The 24,976-nt window shown below is 41.0% G+C and overlaps 1 protein-coding gene across 6 annotated transcripts in view; it reads left to right on the forward strand.

Annotated features, from left to right (window-relative positions):
- LRRC8D (leucine rich repeat containing 8 VRAC subunit D) overlaps positions 1 to 24,976 on the forward strand; it is a 54,709-nt gene that overhangs the window by 13,380 nt on the left and 16,353 nt on the right. For 4 of the 6 annotated variants that reach the window (XM_018912258.3, XM_030226667.2, XM_050977432.1 and 1 more), the window contains exon 2: positions 607 to 746. The exons of 1 other annotated variant lie outside the window; for it this stretch is intronic. The gene's annotated coding sequence lies outside the window, so the exon portion shown is untranslated. Of the gene's footprint in view, positions 1 to 606; positions 747 to 9,163; positions 9,297 to 24,976 lie in introns of those variants that run through there. One more of the 6 variants, XM_018912261.3, reaches the window with a different exon arrangement.

The following is a 24,976-nucleotide window of genomic DNA, read 5'->3' on the forward strand; positions in this document are numbered from 1 at the left end:
CTGGAACCTCTGGGTCTCTGGAGGTGAAGGCAGCCGTGCTGGGTCTTAGCTGGTGGAAGTTTTGGGCTGAAGAATGAGGGGGACAATCCCACTTTTTCTCTATTTTGTTCATCCCAGAGAACAGAGGTGTTTTCCTGAGATTTTTCCAAGCAGCTCATTTGACTCAAAGTGGTTTGCTTGCCTGGCACAGGGCTGTAATGCAGTAGTTGAAGCGTCATCAAAGTGTTTGTGTGGAGCATGTGCACTGTGCAGCTACCACATGATTGGGGTCTGGTCTGGCTTTTGTGGTGCTGTAGGGAGATGATGATGTAGAAATAGCAGTGCTCTTGGTTAAGTTAGGATGAGCCAATATGTTTAAGAAAATATGTGGGAAATGACAAATTGCTCATTTGGGATCTATGGCCTTTGAGAATAGGACAACTCATTTAGAGTAGCTCCAAAGTTATTAAAACAAGGATGTGCTCAGTCCTCCCTAGAGATGAAGCACAGTCAGCAAAAGATGAGTAACCTTTGTCTTCTGTGTTGCAGAGTGGCATTCCTCTGACCCCCACCACCATGACCACTTCATTTGGCCAGTTTGATTCACAGGAGTTTGTTTTCGTATAGGAGGAGTCTGTGGCGCTTGTCAAAATGAGAAAGTGATCATCAGAGTGTGGCTTGGTATTCCTGCTGCTGGAGCCTTCAGGAGCCAGCGCTCAGCCCTGCTGAAGCCAGAGGAGGAGGGCGGAGAAGCACAGCCTGATCAGGTACTGAGCCAGTCATGGGAAGGGTTGTTGGATGCAGAGTTAAGTTATGGGTGGTCATTAGTTACAAAAAGTTACATTCTTTGGAAGGTCTTGTTAACATGTGTGGTTCAATGGAGGCCCAGTAAAGATAGCCCCATCCTGTCTAACACACATGGGTGTGTGTTATGTGTCTGAGCTCTCTAACAGAGCTGAGGTGAACATAAACAAATGCAGCACGTTTTCTGGGCTACTTGATTTGCTACATCTAATTTGCAGTACTGCTCAGTATGTGATTGCAAATACCATTTTCATCTTTCTGTAAGTTGTGAAGAATGGGCTAGGAATGCTCTTAACAAATGTTTGAATGTTGAAGAGCAGTTTGATGTCTTGAGGAAAGGTTTTTCCTCAGCTTTATTCTTTGTTCTAGTTGGGAGACTTCAGTGCTAGCTTTTGATGAGGGGTGTGTTATGTAGGAACTGTAAAGCACAGAGTTAGTAGTTATGATGGGTTTTAAGACAAAACCAACTCTCAGTTTTCTTGTTATGTTTTTATTTGCTGAGATGTCTGTAACTGTTCTTGGAAACTGGTAGTTATTCTTGCATTCACATCTTACAGATTGTCATACTTGAGAAGATTTAGTTAGGTTCATCTAGTATGAAGACAGAAGTTCAAGATTTTGATTTATTGTATTCAGTTTGGGGTTTTTGTCTTACATAACGGTGCCCTCCAGTTTATGTGGAACTCCTGCTCTGAGGACCATGTTTTGTAAAGACTTTGCATGTTTTTGTGTGCCGTTAGAGATCCTTTATGAACAGGACTAGTACTTATGTGGGCTTGTACAATGCTTGGGATGGCAGTGGCATGCAACTCGCTGTTAGAGGGAGCACTCTATGCAGCGGCATAATGTCTTTTCACTCAAGTGATGCTTTCTCTGCAGAAATACCAGCTTCTATAGCTTAGACTGAATTTATTAGTCACATTTTTGTTATTTTTTTATTTATTGACCCAGGTGGAAGAAGTGAGGATAGTTTTAAAATCTGTTAAGAAAATTATTCCTCATGTTCTAGAGGTAGTTTTCAGCTCTGATTGTATCTTTCCTGGTGTGGTTAAAAGATAGAGACTCTTTTTCTAGCATCCATTGTGAATACTTCACTTTTTTTTTTGTTTTTGTTTTTTGTCTTGGGAAATAAGAATCAGCATTTATTTGATTGAACAACCAGCTTCCTGCTTCCCAAGCAAGAGATAGTGGCTCATTTGCCTGCAAACATCCCTCCTGTGGAGAGTCTTTGTTGGGGAGTTAGAGGAAAGCTAGCAGTTCCTGGTGTAATAGCTGCATAGCAGGATGAAGAGGGATTATTGAAGCATTACTAGGAAATTCATGGCTCTGTGGAAGACCTTATGTACTCCACAGACAAGCTGACCTAAATTCTTCAGCCAGGCCTTACTGGTTTCTGTGTTGATGTGATGTGGCAGGCTGGATAACCTGCAGCAGATCTGGGGTTTAAAAAAAAAAAACAAAACAGAGGGAGTACAGAGAAGATTTATGTTTGAGTGGAAGCACAGACAGGCAAGTCTTTAAAAGTGTACTGAATTGGTCTTAAGGTTTTTTTTGTTGTTGTTTTCTAACCCGTGCTTCTCTGTTCTTAGTATTGAGTGTTTTTCCCATAGCCAGGATGGATCTGCATTATAAGGATGCTCATTAGGAAAAGTGGAGATGTTTACTCCTGGGTGGGGAATACGTGGATGGTTTTGCTCATAAGTGGCTTGGAGTTGTGAGATAGGTTTTAGTAAAGAAACTGTGCTAAGTATCTTATCAGTAGTGAAACAGTTAACACAACTGACACTTGAACTCCTCAGGAAAATAGGATTAGCATCCACTTGACATAAATGGAAAGGCTTATGCTTGAGTTTCTCTGCGATGTTTGTTTCTCAAGGTTATACATTACACAAAACACGACACAAAAATCCAAATAGAAAACAAAATGCCAGGTCTGTTACAGTCAAGTTGGTCAGTCTGACCTGAGTGCAGTGTTTTCCTGCTGTTACTTCTTGTAGTAGTGTTGTGACTTTGCAGCTTCATTTCTGCTGGCACAAATGTGGTGTGAGGGCAATTACTGCTTCCTGCCTTTTTCTGTACACATAAGCTAGACTGATGCAATGCTCTTCTTTGCTTTCACCCTTCCTGCTTGCTCACTTTGGTTACCTGGTCTCACTGCTTCCTTCTCAGGTTCCTCTACTGGTATGAGAGGAATTTTTTTTGCTAGTACTGCTTATACCATGTCCTGTGAAAGGAACGGTTTATGCAGGCAGAAAAATTTTGTAATCACTTAGAAGGACTTTTGTGGTAAGATTTTTACTGGCATAGTTGGGAAGCAAGAAAAAAAATACTGACTGATACAGTTCAATGAACAAAATATTAAAGTGTGGCTAGGGGCTTTGCTGTGCAAGTGTTCTGGTCTGGTTACTGTGATGGAGTGTGTGGGTATTTATAAAACATTTCTATCTGGAAACCTCTTTTTGTGGCAGCGTAAGCTTTAAGTCTTGAATTATTTTAGAGGAATTTCTGCAACTGCAGCATCCTGAAGTGCCAGGGGAAATAGTGGTATTCTGAAACATTGCTAGCTTATTTTAGATCACATTTCACTTGATGTGCTTCTGATTTGTTTTAAGAACAACTTGTCTGTATAAAGCTATTTGTTTACTATACGCACATAAGAAGCAGCAATGCTGACCTTTGACTGGAAACCAGAATGACTGCTGGTCCTGCTGCCCCACTGCCAGAAGCAGGTATGGTGAGGGGATTGGAGAGCAAGGGCTGTTTCCTGTGTGTGTGTTTCAATGCCAGAAGCAGTAATTAGAAGCTTATTAACTGACAAATAAATTAAATTGATTGGAATTCCCTCCAAAATGGTGAACTGGTTTTTGCTTGCATTGGTGTTATTGCCAAGGCTTCCTCAATGCAGAAGCAATATTTTCCTTAGTAGAGATATAGATGTCATTTTGAGTAATTCTTTGCAATGAAAAGAACTGTGTATCTCGCTCCAATGTTACAATTTTCATGCTGGTTTATCTTTTCTTTCTTCCTCTCCTTCCAGCAGAATTTTCAGTGTTATCATTAGAGACTGAAACTGGAAAATAACTGGAAAATAGCTGGAGAACAGCCCCACTTTGGTGGCTTTTTCCCTGTGCTCTCGTATTTCTTTGCCTAGACAGGAGACTTGTCCATTACTGGTAGCAAAAGCCAGTCCTCACAGCAACGGGTCAGTGAGCTGAGCTGCTTCCAGCTTGTCCTTCTGGAGCCTGAGCCCAGCCTGGCTGCGGGCAGTGGCACCGACACAGCACGGGGGAGGAAGGGGATGGCCTGGCAGGGCTTGTTGCCAGCTTGCTATGGCAGAGAAAAATCTGAGCAGGGTCAAAATGCTGCACTGCTCTCTGTCAGCCTTCCTTGGAGTAATGTCTTGTTGCATGGTTTGTGTTCACAGACCTGTTTTTACTGGATGTGTATCAAATTCAGTGGGCTGCAGTATTCTTAGCTATGTGTTTTGACATATTATGATGTTGTTTTGAAATACCTACCTGCTCACAGTTCTTGACTGGAATCTCAGGAGGTGCCTTTGGATAGATGGGAAGTGATTCTCAATATGTTGCTCCCTCAAGCTTCGTCTGTTGTCTTTGGTAGGTGTTGCTGTTTTGAAGAAGGCAGCACCATCACAGTTCTTGTTTTCTCAGAGGTTGAGTGCACACTGGAGCACTGAATCGGTGTAGTGAGGTGCAGCATCAAAGAGTAAGGTCTGCCTGTCCTTGTCCATATCTGATTTGGTTTCAGGAGAGATGAAACACTCCCAGCAATTGAGAAACCACAGGAGAGATTGGACTGGAGAAAAGCTGACCTTTTCAACACCAGGTTTTCCTTGTCTAGAAAAGCCCAACATGACTCGTAGTGGTGTATTTGCACATGATGGTAAAGCGGACCTACCATTAGATGTTGGTGACATTATTGCCTTGCATCTCCGATAGTAAAGATGGGGGAAGAGAGGGAGATTTGCAAGGAAAAAATGAACAAACAGCTCTTTGTTGCTCAATTATTTTAGTGCTTCTGTGGTTTAGCTGTTATATTGTGTTACTCTGTCCACAGCTTTTTATGGGCCTCTTTTAGAAAAATTTTAAATTTACATGAATAAAACATTTCTCTAGTTCTATTTATTATTTCAAGTGCTAGAATATGCTTGCAATTATAACATTCCACTGCCTTTGGTGATTGGAGATATAAAATCTGGCCTTTGTTGCTGAGCAATGAACTCCCAAACTTTCTGCTTATCTGACTGCATTTCATGAAGTGGGTTTTGCTCAGTGTATTACTGGAAACATGGAAAAGTCTTCTATGTGTAATTAGAATTGTTTTGATCAATAAAGCATCAGTTTCTTTTCCATTTCATTAACTCTTACATTCTGCAGGAGCTGGGAAAAAAAAGGGATTATTTTTCTGCTCATAAATTGAATCTACTACTTTCTGAGGTAAATGTTTTTCCAGGCAGACTGCAAAACAATTTTCATGGGTGGTTCAAGTAATTATTTAAGGAATATAATGATTTTTAACATTACTGATATTTTAAATGTTGGGGGAAAAACAAGTCCATGAAAAGAAATTTTTGAGAGAGGAAAAGACCATACAGCCCCTTCCTCCTGGCCCTACCATGTGCTGGTTTGAAGTTCTGTGGTAGTTGAGGGGAGCACTGCACAGGTTTGGGTCTGGTTTGTTTTTTTCAATGTTTACTGTGGAGGAAGCATCGTAGTTTAAGGCTTAAAGGCAGAGCTCAAATGCCACTCCACTATTTCCCCCCCACCCCACCAGATTGTTGCTGGTACCAGAGCTGCACTCTGGTGTCCAGCTGTCCTGTTTGGAACTGGATCTGGCAGTCCCACAGGCTTTGCCTTTCTGGCAGGTCGTGTGTTTTGATGACTTGCTGCCTGCCATGACACCAGGCTGAGATGCTGGCAGTGCTGCTGAAGGCTGGGAGCAGTAGATATTCCTGAGGCATGGTGAGGTGGGAAGGACTGGAAATAGGGATGCTGCATGGGGTTGTTCTTTAGGCGCAAGAAGCAGTGGGCTGTGATAGAACCAGACAGCCACCTCTCAAGTCACCACTTTTTGGCTGAAGGCTAATGGCTGTTTTTTCCTAAGTCTCTGTGCTTTCTAGTCCTTGCACAGTCACTGATTGGTGGTAACCTGCAGTCAAGTTCACAGCAGTACTAGTTTTTCCTTTTCAGCTCGGGGAATGGGATGGAGAGCTGCAGGTAACCTCTGCAGGATCGGGGTGAGTATTTGTGAAGGCAGATGTGGGTCATGATGGAGCTGGGAGGTATCAGAAGGGAGAACTTGATACATAAAGCACAGCTAATTTTGCAGGAGTGTATTGGCCCACTCCTCTGGATTGTGCTGTCCTGGTATGTGTATTTAAACTGAGGCAATTTGAAATTACTGGCTGTCAACTTGTTAAAATAATCATGTTGCCAGGAACTCTATCATTTTGTTAAGCTTCATTTCAGATTTATTGCATATTTTTCACCTTTAATTGAGCTAATTCAGGGGATGCAAATGTGAGCTGTAGCACACTAGTTCCACTCCCTGCAGTTCATTTAAATTTTCTTTTCATTTGCTTTTGCACCCCTGCTCTGTCTCAACCATGGTTCAGTCTGAAGGCAGCAACTGAGAAACTATTCCCTTCACTGAGAGGGTAAGTTCTAGGTTGTAGGAGATGGGAAAATGAGAATTGGCGCTCTCATCCATAAACATTAAACAAAGCTTATTTCAACAGCCTCTTCTGTCTTTCTTAGAGTAGTTGGAAGTATGCCAACCTAAAAAGCCCCAAACCTGCTTTGATTTAACTTTCACCTGGGTCTTTGTGTCATATCCTAATGAGGGGCAGAGCTACTTCTGTTTTCCTTGTGTGTTGGATAGCACTTTCATACATTGGTGATGGAACTTGGGTGGGTTTTTTACAGTGCTATTGAGTTTCTTTTCCTTTTATGGGTTGTTCAAATAGCTCTGCTACTGGGAAGACAAACACTTAAAATTGAAAAATATGATGAGGCAAGGGCTGTCAAGTATTATGCATCAATTTTGTACTTTGCATGCTGAGGTCTTGACCTACTTGAGGTCTCTAGGTAGTTTTGCAGTATAAGTGTTCAGCAATGATAAACTGCAATGTCTGGCAGAGGGATTTGGTGTGCAAGGACACCTGAAAAAACAACCTTTAATCCTTTCCCTGAAATGAGCTGGTTTCCAGGTTTCTGTTTTTTCAGAGGGCTTGGACAGTGTGCTTCTATTCAGTGTGTACTGGCATGATATTCCGTGGTCATATTTTTTTCCCAGCATGTGTGCCACGTTAATTCTTTGAATGTATTTTTTTTCTCTTAACTAATCAATATACCAGGAAAAGCCCTGTTCACCAATAACATCTGAAAACAGTAAAAAGAGCAGAAGACCAGAAAGCCCCCAGATATCCCTAAACAGCAAGAAAAAAATGAGCTATAGTGTGGTCAAGGGGAAAGCTGCTTGCAGCCAAGGGCAGTTGCTAAGAGCGAGATAGTTTATGAAAGCCCACCATTTATCTTGGATTTTTGAATGAGGGAAAATGTAATTGTGTTCTCTAAATAAATGAGTGCAGTAGTGATGTTATGTTTTGTTTCTTATGGTATTAAATTGCTTGTTAATATTAATAGTTTCATAGCTTGTCTGTCGCAAAAGGCCTTGGTGTTTATTCTTGGTTTTCTAGATAGTCTGATTACAGCTGATGGAACTAGACAAGCTCAAGGGTCATGGCATCTTAGAAAGTGATTCTTTAAATGAATATCTCAAGGACCTTTTAGAGTTAGGTGTCCCCAAGATAAGCTATTACTGATCTGAGGCCAGGGATACAAGTGTTTATTGCTTATTAAATGCCCCAAACGTGTGCAGATGTGTGTATGATTAAAAGGCTTTGTGGATCAGCACTGGCTGAGAATATTTTCTGAAGTTTGCATGGGTTAAACTGTTACTGATGTTTCTTGACATCTTTTCTGCAGTGTCATGTACCCCATTAACAGCATATTTAGGGGATGGGCTTGTTTTGGTTCTGTACAGTCAGAGTGTGCATAAGGAATGTGCATCTTGTTTTCACAGCAGTCATAGAGCAGTCCTCAGGAGCTGACTCACTGCTATTTTGTAAGCAGGGTTTGCCTTCCTTTTATGCGGTTCTGCATTTTTCCATTCACAGTCCATGGCAATTTAGATCTTAAGTGTGCTGGTGTTAAAAAGCCTGCTTCCTGGAGTTGATCTTATCTCTGTGTATGTGATGTGTACTTGGCCTAATTTGATACTAACAAAAATAATTTTTGATTATTTCACTTTTTTTCTAGTTGGGTCTTAATCAAGTTATGTTACAAAGGCACTTCCCATGCAGCTAACATACATGATTATTAACAAAACAAGTTTTAATGATTTGCGGGGAATTGTATTTGGTCTGTTAGTTATTGTTACACTGTCACACTTGAAGGGGCTTGTTTACAAATTCTCCTGCACAATATTTGACTTTCTTGAGTTTCAGATGAATTGTCTTGTTCTACTTGAATTTTAACTGAGTTTAGCTATTGGGATGTCGTGTAGGATGGGACTGGTAAAAATGGGCCACTGGAAAGATACAGAAGGAAGGTCTTGAAGGCTCCCTATAATTTGAGCATTCAAGTTAGAATTTTTAGTGTGTAGCATACCTTGAATAACAATAGAGTCCATTATTGACTTCCAAAACCACCTAAACTCACTCTCACACCTTAGTAACACTTTATTATTCATGGCAAGTCAGGTATATTCTTATGACTTTTTATTATTTGCTTTTATTTGGCTCAGTTAGATTATTTTTTTCCGCATTGGCATCTTTGGAGGAAGTAAAGTGCCAGAAATCTTCAGTGCTGTCATGATTTTTATTTTTTAATGAAAAGCTTTTCTGAAAATAACTATGCACCAATGTGTAAATCAAACTTATCCCGAAGTACTGCTACCTTTGTAATATTTTTTATAGCTTTCCTAGGTAAAAGCTGGAAGATCAGATTGTTTTAATTGATGTTTTGCAAAACTTGTGTGTCTGGAATCCTGACAGTAGTCATGTGAATTTCGTATTACTTCCGCATGATTAAAATCAACAGCAGCACTCTCGGCTGCTACTAGAAATATTTCCAGAAAAGCCATGCAGGAGAGACTAGGGGAGGTAACCCAGCGGTGACTTCTTTTCCTTTTCCTCATATTCTGTGGTAGCTCCAAGGCTGAGTATAGTAAAAGGGAAAGATGTAAATCATTCTTAGGGAAAAAGGGTGAAGTGATGCTGGTTTTCCTGGTAGTAGCCAGGAGGCTGCAGAGGGGAGAAACAATAGGAAGCTTTTTGTTTCCTGGGTGGAGTTTCACATTTGACACTGGTAAGCGGGAGCCTGATCGGGAGGCATCGGGCGGGTAGAACGCAGCACCTTCCCTGGGAGCTGCTGGACTTCAGCCTGGGTGTTCCTGCAGGAAACTCCACCCTCTCCTTCTATCTCTTTCTGGTACGTTTTCTAAGCCTTGATGTCGTCTTCTTACTGCTGGCAAAAAGTTACATGTGTGGGAGATATGCAAATGTGTTGTAGTGTTCTGATATAATTTTAGCACAGGAAAAGAGCAAGCTCTGTACATAGGTATCACTAACGGAGCTGCAGTCTTGCAGCTCAGTTTATTTAGTAGAGCTGTCAAACTTTGAAAAGAGATTTGCATGGATGTGGGGTGTAGGATCAAGTTCATAATTTTGTAAACTTAAAAAGTAGCTTCTATCAATCCACAGTTCTTTAAATGCCTTCAGACAGTAGAAACTGTCTGAATGAGCGCAGAAGAATTGTATAATTCAATGACATGATAATTGAGGATTTCTGAATATGTGAATCCTCTTATTATTTACAGTGCATGCTGTTGTTGGAAGAATAGTGGCTTTGCAATGAATAACTGAGGTGGACTTCAGTGGACTTTATCTTCTCTTTTTTCTCTCAATGTAAAATTCTACATCCTGTTTTACCTTTTCTCTTTTTTTTCTTTCTGGCTTGGGCTTTTTTTGGTGACATTTTTGGGTGAGGTTTTTGGTGATTTTTTTTTTGTTTTGTTTTGGTTTTTTTTGTTGCTGTTGTTGTTTTGGTGGGGGAGGAATTTTTCTTTCCAGGTATAATGAGGACTTGGTGAGCTTGTGGGAGAGGAACGAAATTACTAAAATCCTTTCTCATATGTACAGGGTTAAGTATTACTCAGGAGGGTAATGTTCCAGTGGAATTGCAGTCTCCCCATAACAGTTTAGACTTTGGTAAAGCAAGTGGATGAGTCATTGCACGGATTTGATGGCTGAAAAGATTGATTAATAATTAATTTAAAAACAAGATGCCCTTTCCTCTGTGTCCTAGCTTTCAGCCATTCAAAAGATCATCAGATTCCCACATGTAGTTTAACATTTGAGTACTAGGGACATGTTTACTTTGATGTCTTTCCCTGAACTGCAAATGTTGCTTTGTCTTTACTTTTGCTCACACATTATTTATAGAGATATAAATGTCAGATTTGATTCAACTGTTCTGATGACTATTCTGATGAGGTTACTGCACTTAGAAGGAGCCAAATGTTCCCATTTGGTGTGCTAGGGTTATACTTGCCTCATGACCTTTTTGAGATACACTGGTAGACCAGGTGCTTCATGGGTAATGGCATTCCTGATTTTCAGGAATTCTCTCATACAGGTTCTTTGCGTTTTTTCAGTAGACATTTGTCAGTCAAGGATTTGTATTTTTACAGGTTTGCATTTGTGCTGGGTGTCTAATGGGAAACCCTGGGTCCAGGGGGCTTTCTGCCTTGGTGCTAGGATAGTGGTAAAAGTGAAGATGCTGCTGACTGCAGTGTAACCCTGAAAGGATGTAACCCTCAAAACGAGCCCTTTGAATTCAGTTAAATTAGCATAAATGTCTATCTAGGGGGATTCAACAGCAGTTGGTCAACGATGTGGGGTCAATCAAAACCAATCCATGAAAGGCACAGAAGCTTCAGCAACCTTTTGGAATCCTTTAAGGTGAATTGATACTCTCTGAGTGCTCCTGTGTGGGGCAGATCTTTGATACAAGATAGGTCTTGTGACTCTAATGTTAGAAGAGGTAATAACCTGTGTTTTGTCTTGGTTAATTAAAAGCACGCTATGTGCAGTTATGGGCAATTTAGGTACAGAATCTTGAATATTTAGTGCATGGTGAACGTACATCAAGACATCTATTTGCTGACAGTGTACAAAAAGCCACTGTTGAAAGTTTCATTAATGTATTTATAAGAGTGAAAGGTGAATGAAAATGTGTAATAATACACATTACCTTGAGCTGTTGCTGTCATTCATAATTTAAACCTGAAATGCTTCACATTTTCAGTGTAATGATCCTCTTAATTATTAAATTCTGAACTATGGCTTGGCTGTAGTCTTCTGATCAGGCTTCTGTAAAAAGAAAAAGGCTGCCATATTATCTGGTACCAAGATGTAGCTACAACCTTCTGGTGCTGGTGTTTGTGACATTGCATGTTGTCAGATATGTAAGGTACAGCAGCTGACGCCTTGCACTTTGCAAAGCCTCAGTCCTTGAAGACTTGTCTAAATTTTCCAGCCTGCAGATAATGAAATACTTGGCCTTCTTTGACTGTGAACATTATTTTACTGTAGTCAAAAGTTAAGATTCAGTTGCACTGCTATATAAATGTTGCATAATAGTTATTGCATACTGCAGAGTTACTATGAGTAGAGATTTTGGCTTTTGCAAGGATAGTATTGGGGTTAGACTTCAGGAAGTTTTGTAAAAAGAGGTTGTTTCTTGACCTTTGTGATACAACTACCATTTGCCTGTGCACAGAATATGGAAGGAGAAAGCTCTCCCTCTCACTACCTCTTTAATTTGTGTTAAAAGCATTGAAAGTAGGAAATATGGAGATGAGATTTTAGCTGCAGGGAAGAGTATGTAATCTGATTTATAAAACTAGACCGTCTTGAATGCTTGTTTTACTCCAGCAAAACCTCCTTTGGTAGACGTCATGTGCAGGATCGAGTGGGTGTTCACCTGCTGGTTTGTTGAGAGAGGAGGACAGGAATGCTGTTTGCTCTTGAGAGGTGCTGGGAAGAAGTGGATGATTTCACAGCCTGAAGTATATAAAGCTTGCTCCGGTGTCAGTATGGGCAGTGGAATTTGACAAGAAGTGGGAGGGGAGGAGTGTGTGTGTGTGACTAGGGTGATACTTTGCATTCTGGAAGGAAGAAGCAGGGTCTGGAATTCATAGTTTGACATTTTTGAGTGTGGGAAAGAAGCCAAAGGAAGCTAGTGGGTGTTGGGACATGACTGATTTGCTCCAGTTTACAAAGTAGGTGTGGACAGCAGAAATCAGAAGGTCAGCAAGAAATCACCAGGTCAGCAAGAAATCACCAGGTTTTGTTTTAACTCAAGGGGCAAAAAATTGCCAATGGAATGGTCACCCAAGGCACCCTGAGCTGCTCTAGGTCCTGATGTTGGAGCCTGGCAGTGCAGCTTGTTTTCAGTTCACAACTTGAGAGCCACTTTGCTCTGAATTACTGCCATTGGGAACATCCTAAGGCAGAGAAGTCTCTGAAGAGAAGTAGTTGCAGTTACATTAGCTTTTTCTCTGGGATCACTGCAGGACCCCTGATGGGTGAGACAGGGGTCATAGATGGATTGGTGTTTCCTCCAGGCCTTATCAGATTTGCCTGCGGAGGGAGATTTGTGAGTTGAGCAATGATGCTGTAAGAGGATTCCAGGGCAGAGCGGGTGAGTCTGGCTACTGGAACTTGCCCTAAGGAGCCAGACTCACCAGGGCAGCATGCCTGAGTGTCTTGGTGCAGAGCCTGTGAAGTGGAAGTTAACATACACAAAGTATGTGGCTGGGCAATCCTTCTGCATTAACATTGGTAACTTTTGTGAGGTGTCTCCTGTTAATTATCTTGCTGTTGAATACATGAAGTGGAAGATTGGGAGGGTCTATTAAGCTGAACTAGAAATAGTCCCTCTGGGTTTTGAGGCTTGGACACAAGAACATTACTTATCATGTGGTGTCACATCAGCTGAAATCTTCAGACAGCAAGGCTGCTGGGTTTCCCGACACTTGCCTTTCTCCTTGTCACAATTCTTCCACCGTTCAGACTGGCATTTCTTGTATGTTTGGGTTACGGGTTACCCCCGTAACAAAGCTTGTGAAACATGACAGTCCGTGAAAAATAGCTCTGTAGTGTTCCTTCGGCTTTTCCACTGGGATAATTTTTCACATGCACGTTTGCATTAATAGCAGTTGACTTCTAGTTAATAAATACAGTGCCCTGTGAAATTAATGGGTTATTAGGGTTGGATGGGTTCCTACGGTGCCCTTAGTGCTGCAGCTTTCACTAGCTAGCTGTGCCTTTGCTTGTGTGCACAGCAGAGTTGTTTACATGTTAGGAATATGCTAGAGGCAAGGAGAAAGGAACGGCTTTAATGTGATGCAGCTTAGATGCTCTGTGGGGGAGGCCTCAGAATTGTTCATAACAGGATCAAATGTCAATCACTGTTTCAAGAAGAATAAAGTTACTGTTTATGAGAAAATTAAAGAATAGTATATTACATGCTTTTCCTCTATCTATTTTTGACCCTGTCTAGGAAAATGTCCCTCTCCTGTGGTTCTCTTGAACCCTGTAAAGTATCGGTGATGCCTAGGAGAAGCATCTGTGCAGACCTCTCCTCTTAGCTCCAGCCACTCCTCTAGGCTGCCTTTGATAAGGAAACAAGTAATATGCCAGCCAGCTTCTTTCAGCTCTTGCATGGAAAGCCTGGTGATCATCTTGCTGAGGATGCTGCTGGAACATTGTGGCTACTATTACATTTCTTTTACAGGCACATCTGGGGATTTACTGCTGTATAGAGTAAGAAAAGTTACTCTGACATCAAGCCATGAACATGAGAAAATGGCTTCTCCCTCACTGCAAGGGAGGAGAGAGAGAAGTGGATAAGAAAACAGCTGAAAACCTCCTCCTCTCCCTCCAGAGCTATTTTTTGCCAGTGACAGAGAATGGTGGGATGAGCAAAGCTGATCTATATCTGCAGCAGGCTGTGCTCTGATCTGAAGATGTATCCCCAGGAAAAAACAATGAGAGCTTAGCTATGGGGGAGGGAAGATCTGAAGTCAAAGCACTTCTCTGCTGGTTCTGCACCTGCAGTTTCTGTTCCAAGCTGCTTTGCATTGTAGGCAGGTGATGCTTAAAATTTGTAAAGAAGGGGCTATCACATTTTGTCTTAGATTATGCCCCATGTGTCAAGCTGTTAGGGCAACAGGCTGGGGTCTGGAAGACCAGCTGGGGAATGCAGCTTGGGGAGAAAGGGTAGGGATGGGGAGGCAAGGGCTGGAGAGGAATCATGGATAATTGTGTCAGAATAAAAGGCTTTTCAAGCCAAGGCTAGGTGCCTGCTAGAAATGCTTCTCTAAAACCTGGCAAATACACAGTTAGGAATTCCATTTGCCAGAAATCAAGCTTTTCTGATTATGTGGCTTCTAGCATTCTTAGAATGGTTTGGTGTTGAACCAGTATCCTGATATGTTGTGTTGTCTGGGCCTGTCTCCCAAGGGAGTTATTTTGGACAGTTACTCCCAAGTAAATTCTCTCTGTCATTCTGGAGTTAAGGGCTTGTTTTCACATGCCATTAAGAAATCCTTCAAGTCAGCTGAAGGTGTGAATTTAAAGTGAATTCCTTCAACTGTTCTACATCTTTGAGGCAGAATAATTGAGAGTCACTCTGATTCTGAAGAAGAGCATCTGAAGAAGGTCTCAAAGAGTTTAATCGAATCAGTTTTTTAATTTGCATGGTTTTTGTCTTAAGAATTAATCCCAAGTGACTTATGCAGACAAAGCCTCAAAGTGGATTATATTATATGGGAAGGCTCTTCTTAAGGATTTGGGAGGGTTGATGTGGATGTATTACTAGTCAGGAATAGCACTTGTATTTTAAAGTCACCTTGTACTTTCATCTGAATTCATTTTTCAACCTTCTGACTCTGCTAACCTTAAGCAGAAATTATGAGAGGATGTGAACTGACTTTAGTCTTTGCAGTAAACCTTTAAAGTGCTGCTGATGGCATCCTTAAAGCTGTCACTAGCTGTCATGTAATGACTGAAAATTTCAGTAGAAACTTCTAGTTCACATATTTAATCTTTTATAGTGAATGGAATGCACTTTAGTGGCTAAAGCTGCTGATTTCTTCTGAGATTTTCTAAGCTGATGGGAGGAGGGTGAAGGAAATTAGATATATACACAATTAGATATATGGACGTCCACCCTAAACTGAAATTCTTCCCATCCCATACAAAGTTTTTTTTCCAGAGGTGTGTATGAAACAGAAGCCTTTAGCAAAATCTGGTAGAAAAAAGCTGAGTGTTCTGTTATCTGAGGCTTTGGCAACCTGCATAGTTTTGTTTACCTCAGGCCTGAGAGGAAGGGATAGAGGAATCTGGCACAGGGATTGTGCACTTCGGACTGAACTGTCTGTGCAGACTGGCAGTTTTGAATATTTGCTGCCTAATTCAGGAAGAATTTGTTGGAGAAGTTATGGACAGAGCTCTCTGTTTTGCATTTTAATGTATTGCTGAAGTCTTTTTTTCTTCCTTCTTCTCTTCATTTTTTAATAAGAAGAGGAATGTCTGAATTACTGTAGCTATTTTTCCTTAGTCATTTTCAGTTGTGCAAAATAAGTTGCAGTGGCTGGTGTACAGCAAGAGCACAGATTATTGCCTTTTCAGTTACTGAATGTAGACTTGTGAAACATAGGAAGGAATTTCTAATTTAACTAAATTCATGCAAGTATATGTTTCAGCAGCCATGTGAGATTAAGTAGGAAGGTCCATGTATGTTGAACTGCAGAATTCCATCTGTAGACTGCTACTGCCATGCTTCTAGAACACAACAGATCTGTGTGTGTGGATAGTTAGGGCATTATTCAAATAAGGTTGTGAAAATTGAAGGTTCTGAATGTTTTTCTTATGAGGCAATTATAAAGTCAAATGTTATTTTCTTGCTGAATACTTTTATTGCCCTGTGAAAGACTTGTTCTAGAGGCTAAGGACTGATTCTGCATGAAGATTGAATTGACAGGATGGGCAATTGTCAGGCAGAGCACAGATGCCTTCACCTTGGGCAGATGAGGGATGTTGAATCTATGCTCTGAGTGCTCGTGCTTTGCAGTGCCTTTCTTGGCTGAGGAGCAGTGCAGTTTCTGTGGCAGTGTCCCACTGGGACCAGACTGAGGTCAGTTCATTTTGCCTTGTTCATCAAACAAGCAGCAGGTGGTGGGCTGTGCAGAAGCTGTTAACCTGAGTGAGGGTCAGGCTGATGGTAGGAGTCTGAAGCTGTTTGTTGTCCAGTCTGGTTGACTTAACAATTTAGTTCCTTGGTAAATACTTCATCTTTACAGTCAAAGACTAGATTTTGAGGTGCTTTTTAGAGATGACTGAAATGGCTGATCAGCAAATGTTAGGTTTGTTTCCCTTTGTACACTCTGTTTAGTTGTGTTTTGTTGCTTCTGGAGTGCTGAACATCCTGTTGGCATCATGGAAAGATGTTCAGGGCCATGGAAATTTAGCCCACTGCAGGTCAATTCTTGTTTCAGGTCTGCAGCTGACAAAGCTACTGTGGACTTTGTCATCACACAGATAGAAGTTGGTGGTTGCCATGGGACCATTGAGTGTGACCCATTTATGTGAAGGATAGGCAAACAGCAAACAGCCCCAGAGAAACTGCACTTAATGCTTCAAAAGAGCATATTTGTTATTACAGAGAACTCAATGTCATTGTAGGAAAAAAAAATAAATGGAAAAGAGATCCTTGTAAGAAGATACTAAATAGTCCAGAATCTGAAATTCTGGTTTAAAGAAAAAAAGACATCTACACGAACAGCCCTCTGGTTTCATGACACATGTAGAAATTTAAAAGAAAAGCTGGTAATTAGGGGAAAGTGGATATATGAAGTTAGAAGTTAAGGAAGTAAGTTAAAGAATTAACTGAATATTTTCTACAGCTCAACTATGTTAGAAATAATTCAAATTACTAGACAGAGATAATAAAGTAGCTAATGCAAAAAAGTATAAATATTTGTTAATATTCTTCCATATTTGGGAAGGTGTGGAATGTGATACCATCAGTGCAATTCCAAAGAATTAAGTCTGATTTAATAATTCTGCTGCAAAATCAGCAGTGCTGTGACTTGATCTAAAGACCTTGATGAAGAGTCTGTAGGCATGCAGACAGTTTTTCATAACTGTTGGATTGGGGGTCTTAAAACCAACTGTGCTGGAATAGACAAGGAAAGAGTGGGTGACTGACTTAATCATAACCCAGCTAGCTTGAAATTATTAGTCACCAAAATACTGAAAAAAATTAAAGCGGCCAGGACTCTGAAATGAAGTAAAGCTGTGTCTTCAAAGGCATCTGATGCAAGGGGGATGGAGACAGTTCAACCCATTATGGTCCTCTGCTACTCCCTAGCTCCTTCCAAGTGCTGTCTCTCATTCCCTTCTCAGCAGCAGCAGAGTTGTCCATGAGGACTGCTGTGCCCCTCAGGGACTCCTGTCCTGACATGTTACTGCTCTGTGTTATTGCAAAAGTAAATGAATTAAGAACTGACTAACCAGTGTTTGAAAGTTAGTCACTTGTGATGAATCATTGTCAAATGAGAATGCTTCTAGAAATGTTGCTTTAAGGATTGAGGTGAGGGCATATTCTATTGAACCTTTTCATCACGTAGCTAGAGACAAGGGCAGGATCTGTACTGATAGTTGGCAGGTCATATCCCACTAGGCAGTGTGGTCAACAAGGACAAAGCAGCTTGGACACTGGAATTGGCACAGCCTGGTGAGCTGCCACAATCAAAGGTGCAATTTCATATAATCTGTAATATCATGGGGCTTGCAGGTGTTGCACTTCAGTGTAGTGACAGAATAGGAGCTTGGGGAGAAGACTGCTTGGGGTACAGTGAGTCAACAACTGGACATGACTGCTGTCTTGCAGGGCAGCAAAGGGGTATAACGGGTGTAGGAGGGGCAATGGGAAAAGGAAGGTAAATCATGTACAGTTCTGAGATTGAGAGGAGCCTGTTGAAAATGGGAGTGAGTTCACCTAAGAGGAGATACATGAAGGCTGACCGGTGTTCCACAAGGCGAGCCTGAAAGGCTCATTCTTTTGCTGTGTTTGTTGTTTCTTGATAGATAAGTGGAGGAACTTAATAATTGGTGGGAAACACCTTCTGAGGGAGAGCATGCTGGAGGCTAAAATGCAAACAGAAACAGGCACAAGGTAGAACTGATGGCTGGGAGCTGCAATCAAGCAATTGAAAATAAATGCATTTGTAATGGTGAGAGAGCATAAGTGCTTGAACAAATAAATAACAGAAGAAAGTGGTGGACTCCATCCGAAATGTTCCCAGAGCCGAAAGATTTTCTGAAAGTGTCCTCTGTGCTAAATACAGGAATTACTGAGAGTAGTGGTATGTGATGTCAGACTGACTTCAGTAAGTCATAGATGGGACTATACAAACCTGCAAACCAAACTGTTCTTCACATGTGCTGCATAGTTTGCTGGCCCCTCTGCTAGAAAGTGTGTGTGTGTATATATGTATATATATGTGTATATATATATATATATATACATATATATATATATAGCATATGTGTGTGTGTATACTTCAGGAGAGGCATATACATGGGTGGTGCCTGTTGGTGTGAGATACGTGGCTCCTTTGTTAAATATTTCAAGAGCAACTGAAGGAACTGGAATCCACAAGTGGTGACCAAGAGTTTCCTAACCATACATATGGTTCTTCCTGGACTCAAACTGGGAAACATGAATGCATTTCCACTCTGCTTATGCTAGGAAATAATTGCTGACTGTAGGGCGGACTAACTTGCGTGTAGTGCTGTCTGAATGCCTTTCTGTCTGGAACTGACCTTTCTTGCATATTGCCAGTTTTGGAATCTTTGTGCTGCTCTTCTCTTGGAAAGCAGCAGCTTAGATCTTTCTGCCCCTCTTCTTCAAGGAGCATCTAAAGGAGGGTTGAGGAAAAGTAGAACAAAATGGAGTAAGTGCAGCACCAGGCTCACAAGCAATAAGTTTGAGTAATGTTTGGGTGTGGGTTTTTTTTTTTTTTAAAGTGGACAGTTAATTTCTGAAACTCACTGCTATATGATACCATTATGGATAAGAATTGATAGGATTCAAAGAAGGATTAGACACCCAGGAAATTATTTGTTTAGTTTCACATAAATCTATATGATTCTGTTCTGGTGGACTGATTATTGTATAGCTGTTTACTAGGAAACTTCTTTTGCTGTATCTGTTTCTAGCTACTTTCACAACAGGAACTGGTGATTCAGAGTTCTGTTTCTAAATTTAATATGAGAAGGAGCATAATTCAGGCTGAAGGAACACTGAGGGTGTGTGTATGAAGGGGAGGTGGTGATAAAGGGAGAACGCACCCTGTGTGCTAAAATGTGTCATTGTGCCTCTGATTGCAGGGCATACATGCTGATACACAAACAGAATATGCATGGATCAGAGTAGCAAACTGCTTTTTGAACACTCAGCTTTTCACTGATGACAGTTGTACAGTATTTTTCTGTTGTATTAATGTAATCAATCTGCAGGGAAAATGAAGTGTCTTTGAGGATTGATGCCATCAGAAGTGGAGAGAGAAATGGAGCAAGGAGATTTAAGTTTTGGAAAGAAGGCTTAGCTGTGTTTTTGTCAGGCAAAAGTCACTAATTTCCTTTTTAATTACCTCTTGACACTTGTGTTGGAGAAAGCTTCTCTTTGTTCTTATATGAAGAGTTACAAATGCTGTAAGCTTCATTACTTTTTTCTTTTCCCTTTTTTCCCTTCCCAAGGTTATATATAGGTGAGACAGGCACACCCAGAACTTTATTTGGTGTGACAGTTGCATCTGGTAAATACAAGTGGCCAGAAACTATTGATGGGAAGGCTGGTACAGGCATAATGACTGTGAGGGTTGTTTCACTGTTGCTTCCCTTCGATGGTTTCCAAGCCATGAGGTAGCTGCTCAGCACTGTTAGCAGTGTTTGCCTCAGTGTGCTCTTGAGATGTCACTTGAAGAGCAGAGAGCTCCTCTGTGTTTGTCACTGTGTCCACACAGAAACACATGTATGTGATCAAAGAAAGAAGGTCAGCTCTGCACGGGTCTTGCAACCCACGTCTGTCTACCACCCAAGTCCTGGTGGAAAGCAATCTGCAGGATTATAGAACAAGAACATGAGGAAAATGATGAGGTAGTTAAAGCTTTAAAACTTGAGTAGGTTCAAAAGATGAAGCACTTTAGCATTGCTGTCCTTGTAGATGGGAATGTTCTTTTGGTGTCACACCATTTGTGGCCCAAAAATGGGGACCAGTGAGCAGACTTTCTTCGAAGTTCTTTGCAAGGATAAAAGGAGCACATCAGTCCTACCTCTACAGGCTGCCCTTCTAGCTTAATGTAGCACTAATCTGGCAAAGAATCAAGTAAGGATACTGGCCTGTGAACAGAGGAGAACACAGTGTTGAAGTTATAGATGCTATGAATTGGCTCTCAAGAGCTGCATCAAGAAACACAGTGAATTGTGGTATTTTGTGGTTTTTGTATGACTACCATATTTTTCCCTGCATGCAGTCATTCCAACACAAGTAAAATTCTTTGTTGTAGAAAAGCTAAATATTTTTGAATGCTGAGTCTGAAACACAGATGATATACTGCAGCAAAAGACTCTCATGGGATGTTTTTACGAGATGGCTTTTATTTGTTAAATGAGTTTTCAGTAGTTCCTCAGTACATGCGATTGTATTGTTTGTGTGATGTCTTACAGTGTCACTGGTCTGATCTGGACTGTGATGACTGAATAAATTGCATCATTTGCTGACTGTGGAAAGATGGCTTGATCTGTAAGACACATTTGTGTATATGTGCATTTTGTAATTGTAATCATAAATTAAAGATGTTCAGTTAATGCCAAGTACAAGCTGTATTCATAACTCTTGCTGCTCTTGTCTACCCACAGGAGTTCCAAGAGTCAGAGGGTATCATAGAGGAAACTGAAGCTGCTTTTGTACTTTCAGGGGGGGAAGGTAATGAAATAAGTTATGTCGTCCAAGCCATCTTGAAAATGGAGACTTTTAAGTGGTCTTTGGGCTTCTATCAAGTAGCATGCTGCTGGCATTTAGGTTTTGTGCATTAGAGGAAATAAAACACTAGAAATCCCTTGGCTTTTATCTACAGAGAAATAGCTATACTTTGCTGCTGTGTTTTGGCCATGTTGGGTTTTGGCACGGTTATAGGAATTTATAATTTTATGTCCTGTGGGTTTTCAGTGACTTCGAATTACTAAGAAGTAGTAGTTTGCCCGGAAGTGGTTGGTGAGATGGTGTTACAGTTGGCAGGGAGACCTTCTCTAGGAGGTGGAGGATCAGCCCTGTAGTGTCTTGTGGCTTTGACAGTGACAGATGACCCAGAGGAGGACTGGAGAAAGCTACAGTAGCTGGCTGTGGTGTTGCGATGTGGTTGATTGCTCCTTGCTGATCCTTGCCTTGGATGATAGAGGTGTAGACCTTGTAATTAAAAAGCTCAAGTGCAAGTCTCACTGGGAAAAGTTGAATATTTTATGTTAATATGATTATGCTTTTGCTCATTGCTAAAAAACTTCTGATTTTGAGACTGTGTTAGACTGAAGATTCATTGAGATCTCTGTTCAAATTGCAGGCTATTCACAAACAGCAACTTAGAGGCAAGAAATCATTTTATGTAAGTTAATTTCAAGTGGTGCCATCGTCACATTATTTTTTTGCAAACTGAAGGCAATAAAGATTCTCTAATAAATGAGTCATAATAGCCTTATTGCTCTTATTTATGTAACTTGAGATCTTGTAGTCTAATCCTCTTGGCCTTTACTTCCATGACTTTTAATTTTTGATGGTGATTTTGTTTCTGTTTTAAACCACTTCATGATTACTCATTCCATACAGTCAGTTGTTTCTCCCCGCTTTAGGGGTAGAAGTAAAACTTTATTTACATCTTGCTTCTCGTAATTTGACAGAGCAAGGAGCAGTGAATATGGCTGGCTTCAGCGACTCTGTGCAGAGCACTAAGAAGCGCTGTACCCAGACCAACTGTGTGTGGAAAACTTGGCTAAACTGCCAAATGAAGAGTTTCAGTAACTGGAGAGAAATGGCTTTATTTGCGAATTGCACACCTGCATGGAAATACCAAAATACCCCAGTACTTTGTATCTTTCAATAATACATTTGTTCAGTCACTTTTCATAGTAGAGATGCATGGTCAGGAATAATTCCAACACACTGCCAATACTTGAAAACTTTTTTTAGGATGACTTTACTTTGTGATTATCCTGAAGTCAAAGTGTTGCTAATGTAGAGAATAAAAGATTTATTCCGATTTCTAGCCCATGGCAGAAACTTAAAGTTCTTCCTCTTCATAACTGGTCAGTCTTGAAACTCTGCCTTCCTCAAACACTCTGCTGTATGAAATCTGATGCAATTCAATGGAATTTTTGGGCCGTAATCCTTTTGAAACAGGATGACGCACTATATAATGCAGTAAGGCTTTGCAATAGATTAGGGAATTGAACCTTTTATGCACTATAAATATCAAGTTCTAGCAGAGTCTAAGTAAAAAAAAAATCATTTTTTGTTTGTTTGTTTTGTCAATTTGAAGAAACTGACCAAGACACAGGAGCTGCAGATGCAAGGGGATGGAACATCCAATTCAAGTATTGTGGAAGGTAGTGAGTGGCATCTGAGGCTTGGCACAATGAGACAGAGTGTCCCTGCTGAGTCAAGAGAAGGATTGTCATAGTGCTCTGTCTCATACAGAATGCTTTAACCCAACAGGAGCTCTGCCACTCACAGCAGAACAGGCAGCACAATAAGCTATTAGCCAAGTTTCAAGACTAGGCTGCAACAACAGTGCCTGCTTATGTGTGGTGAGCAAGGATTCAGATTTGGTATTGTGATCCAGGGCTTTGTCACAGTGAGCATGGACATGGCTGTGTCCATATGCAAGAATTTGGAGCTCGCAGCAGTAGCACATCACCTGCCTTTTTAGAGTCACCATTTTGGGTCTTACCTCCTAGGTCAGTTGGTGCTCTGTGTGGATGTCCCAAGCTTTGTGATGGGGGTAGAGAGCAGTACTTCATCTGGCTTTCTAAAGCAAATATGTTCTTGGGAAATTAAAACCAGTGCAGACTTAAAGGAATAATTTACTTAAATTTTCGTTGATCCGAAGTTGCTTCATGGTTTTATATCAAAGAGAAAGGGTTTTTCTTTTAGCCTTTGAGGAACTTGAAACTGAGATTAGAATTGCTGTTTAGTCTAAAAGGGAACAAAAACTATAGCTGAGTTCTGGGTCTTGATAAAATTTTTGTTATTTTAAAAAAAATGTACTTCAGGCATGATTGTGCAGGCAGAACTCTTGGTCAAAGACAAGCTGTTACAAAACTTTATCTTAAATGGATGGTTTCAGTCTGGCCATGACAAATCCTAAACTCTTGGCTGATGGCTGATGGATATGTAGTCATATGTATATTATTGCTGTACACCCACATACGCAGGCAGTTGTCCAAGTGTGTGATGAGATAACAAGAAAATGTAAATAAAGTGGTTGGCTAGTTGTCCTAATGTTCTTGACTATATCCTTGTGAAAATAATGCTAGTCAGGCTTACACATAGGTCTGTATGGAAGATGACTTGTGTTCAGCTATAACATGATACAGGTCACTGTGTGGGAAATTGTGGCCATTTTGTGTTTTATTTTGTGTTGAGTCAACAACCTGAAATGCAAACCAAGAGCTGAAATAATCCCTGCTGTCCCTGGTAGTTGCAGGATGTGGCCAGGCTGCCCAGTTCTGGGAGGGGTGTTTGCAGGCCCCTGCCACCTGATCACTGTGAGTGCCTGGAGATCTCTGCATGCCTGGGAGGAGAACCCTGTAGTTGTTCACTCTCTCACCACCACCACCTCACCAAACTGGTGTTTTCTGGTGGTGTTACAAGACAGAAACTCTTTTGCTCCATTGTCCCTGCTTTGTGCATAGGTGATGCCTAGTCCATCACACATGCCTATGGAAATACTGCTGCACGTGTTGTTAAGAGTTTGCCTTGAGACAGGTTCTTGTTCTGCTCAGGACACCAGGGCAGTCAGAGGGCTGGATTGCACCTCTTTCTGAAAGCCTTGCATTATGCTTGATGGAAGTCACAATGAGAGCCAGGGTGCTGAAATCACTGATGTACTTGCACAAGCTCAGACGTTCCATTTCCACTTTTTTTTGAGATCTTGGCATGTTGGTGGAAGGGCTAGAAGGTGATTTAGAAGGTAAGGACCCTTTTTCTGGTCAGTATGATGTAGTGCTGTGTCCTGAACTTGCCTTGCTGGTTATTCATGCTTGCACAGAAATCTCCTGGGGACCTGGCTGGGGCCTGCTGAAGGATGTGAAAATTGCTTACAGCAGCAACAACAAAACCTGATTGTTTTGTTTTCCCCCAGTTAGAAGGCACTCTGTTTTTATTTCTGTGGCAGCTGGGGAGCAGCTATTGTGCTACCCTTAAGTGATGTGAAACTTGCTAAAACGAGTTCAAATGGAGAGCACCTGGGATAAGGGGAAGCTGCCTGACAAATAAAAAAGCTGCCTCTGCACTGATTTTCCAATGTCACCATCCAAGCAGATGTTGGCTGTAAAAGTCAGACAGTGACATGGTCCATGGGTGAAGGTGCCTGCTGAAAACTTTATTGCAAGTGTGTGTGGAAGCGTGGAGTAATCATGGAAAAGTCATGAGTGCTGGAGCAGGAGTGGTATCGTCTGTAAATGGGATTGAGTAAATGTCTCCTTTCTGTATTTTTATTTTACTTAAAGTGTACACTCAGCTTCATTATCTATTTTAAGATGAATTTGACTGGGAAGGAAAGCTTCATTGTCCATTTCACTGGAAAGGTAGGTTTCAAGAGCTATTACATTTAGTGCCTTACTTTTGAGATAGCATCATCTTCAAACCAGTGGGACGGAGTATAGCTAAGTGTATAGGAATGCTGTAATTGTAAAGGAATTTATCGGGACATAATGTTAAGCCTTCTCAAAGATTGCAGTGCATTAAAATGTTAAATTTGATTA

The sequence above is a fragment of the Serinus canaria genome, chromosome 8 (genome assembly GCF_022539315.1).
Source record: "Serinus canaria isolate serCan28SL12 chromosome 8, serCan2020, whole genome shotgun sequence".
Classification (NCBI taxonomy): domain Eukaryota; kingdom Metazoa; phylum Chordata; class Aves; order Passeriformes; family Fringillidae; genus Serinus; species Serinus canaria.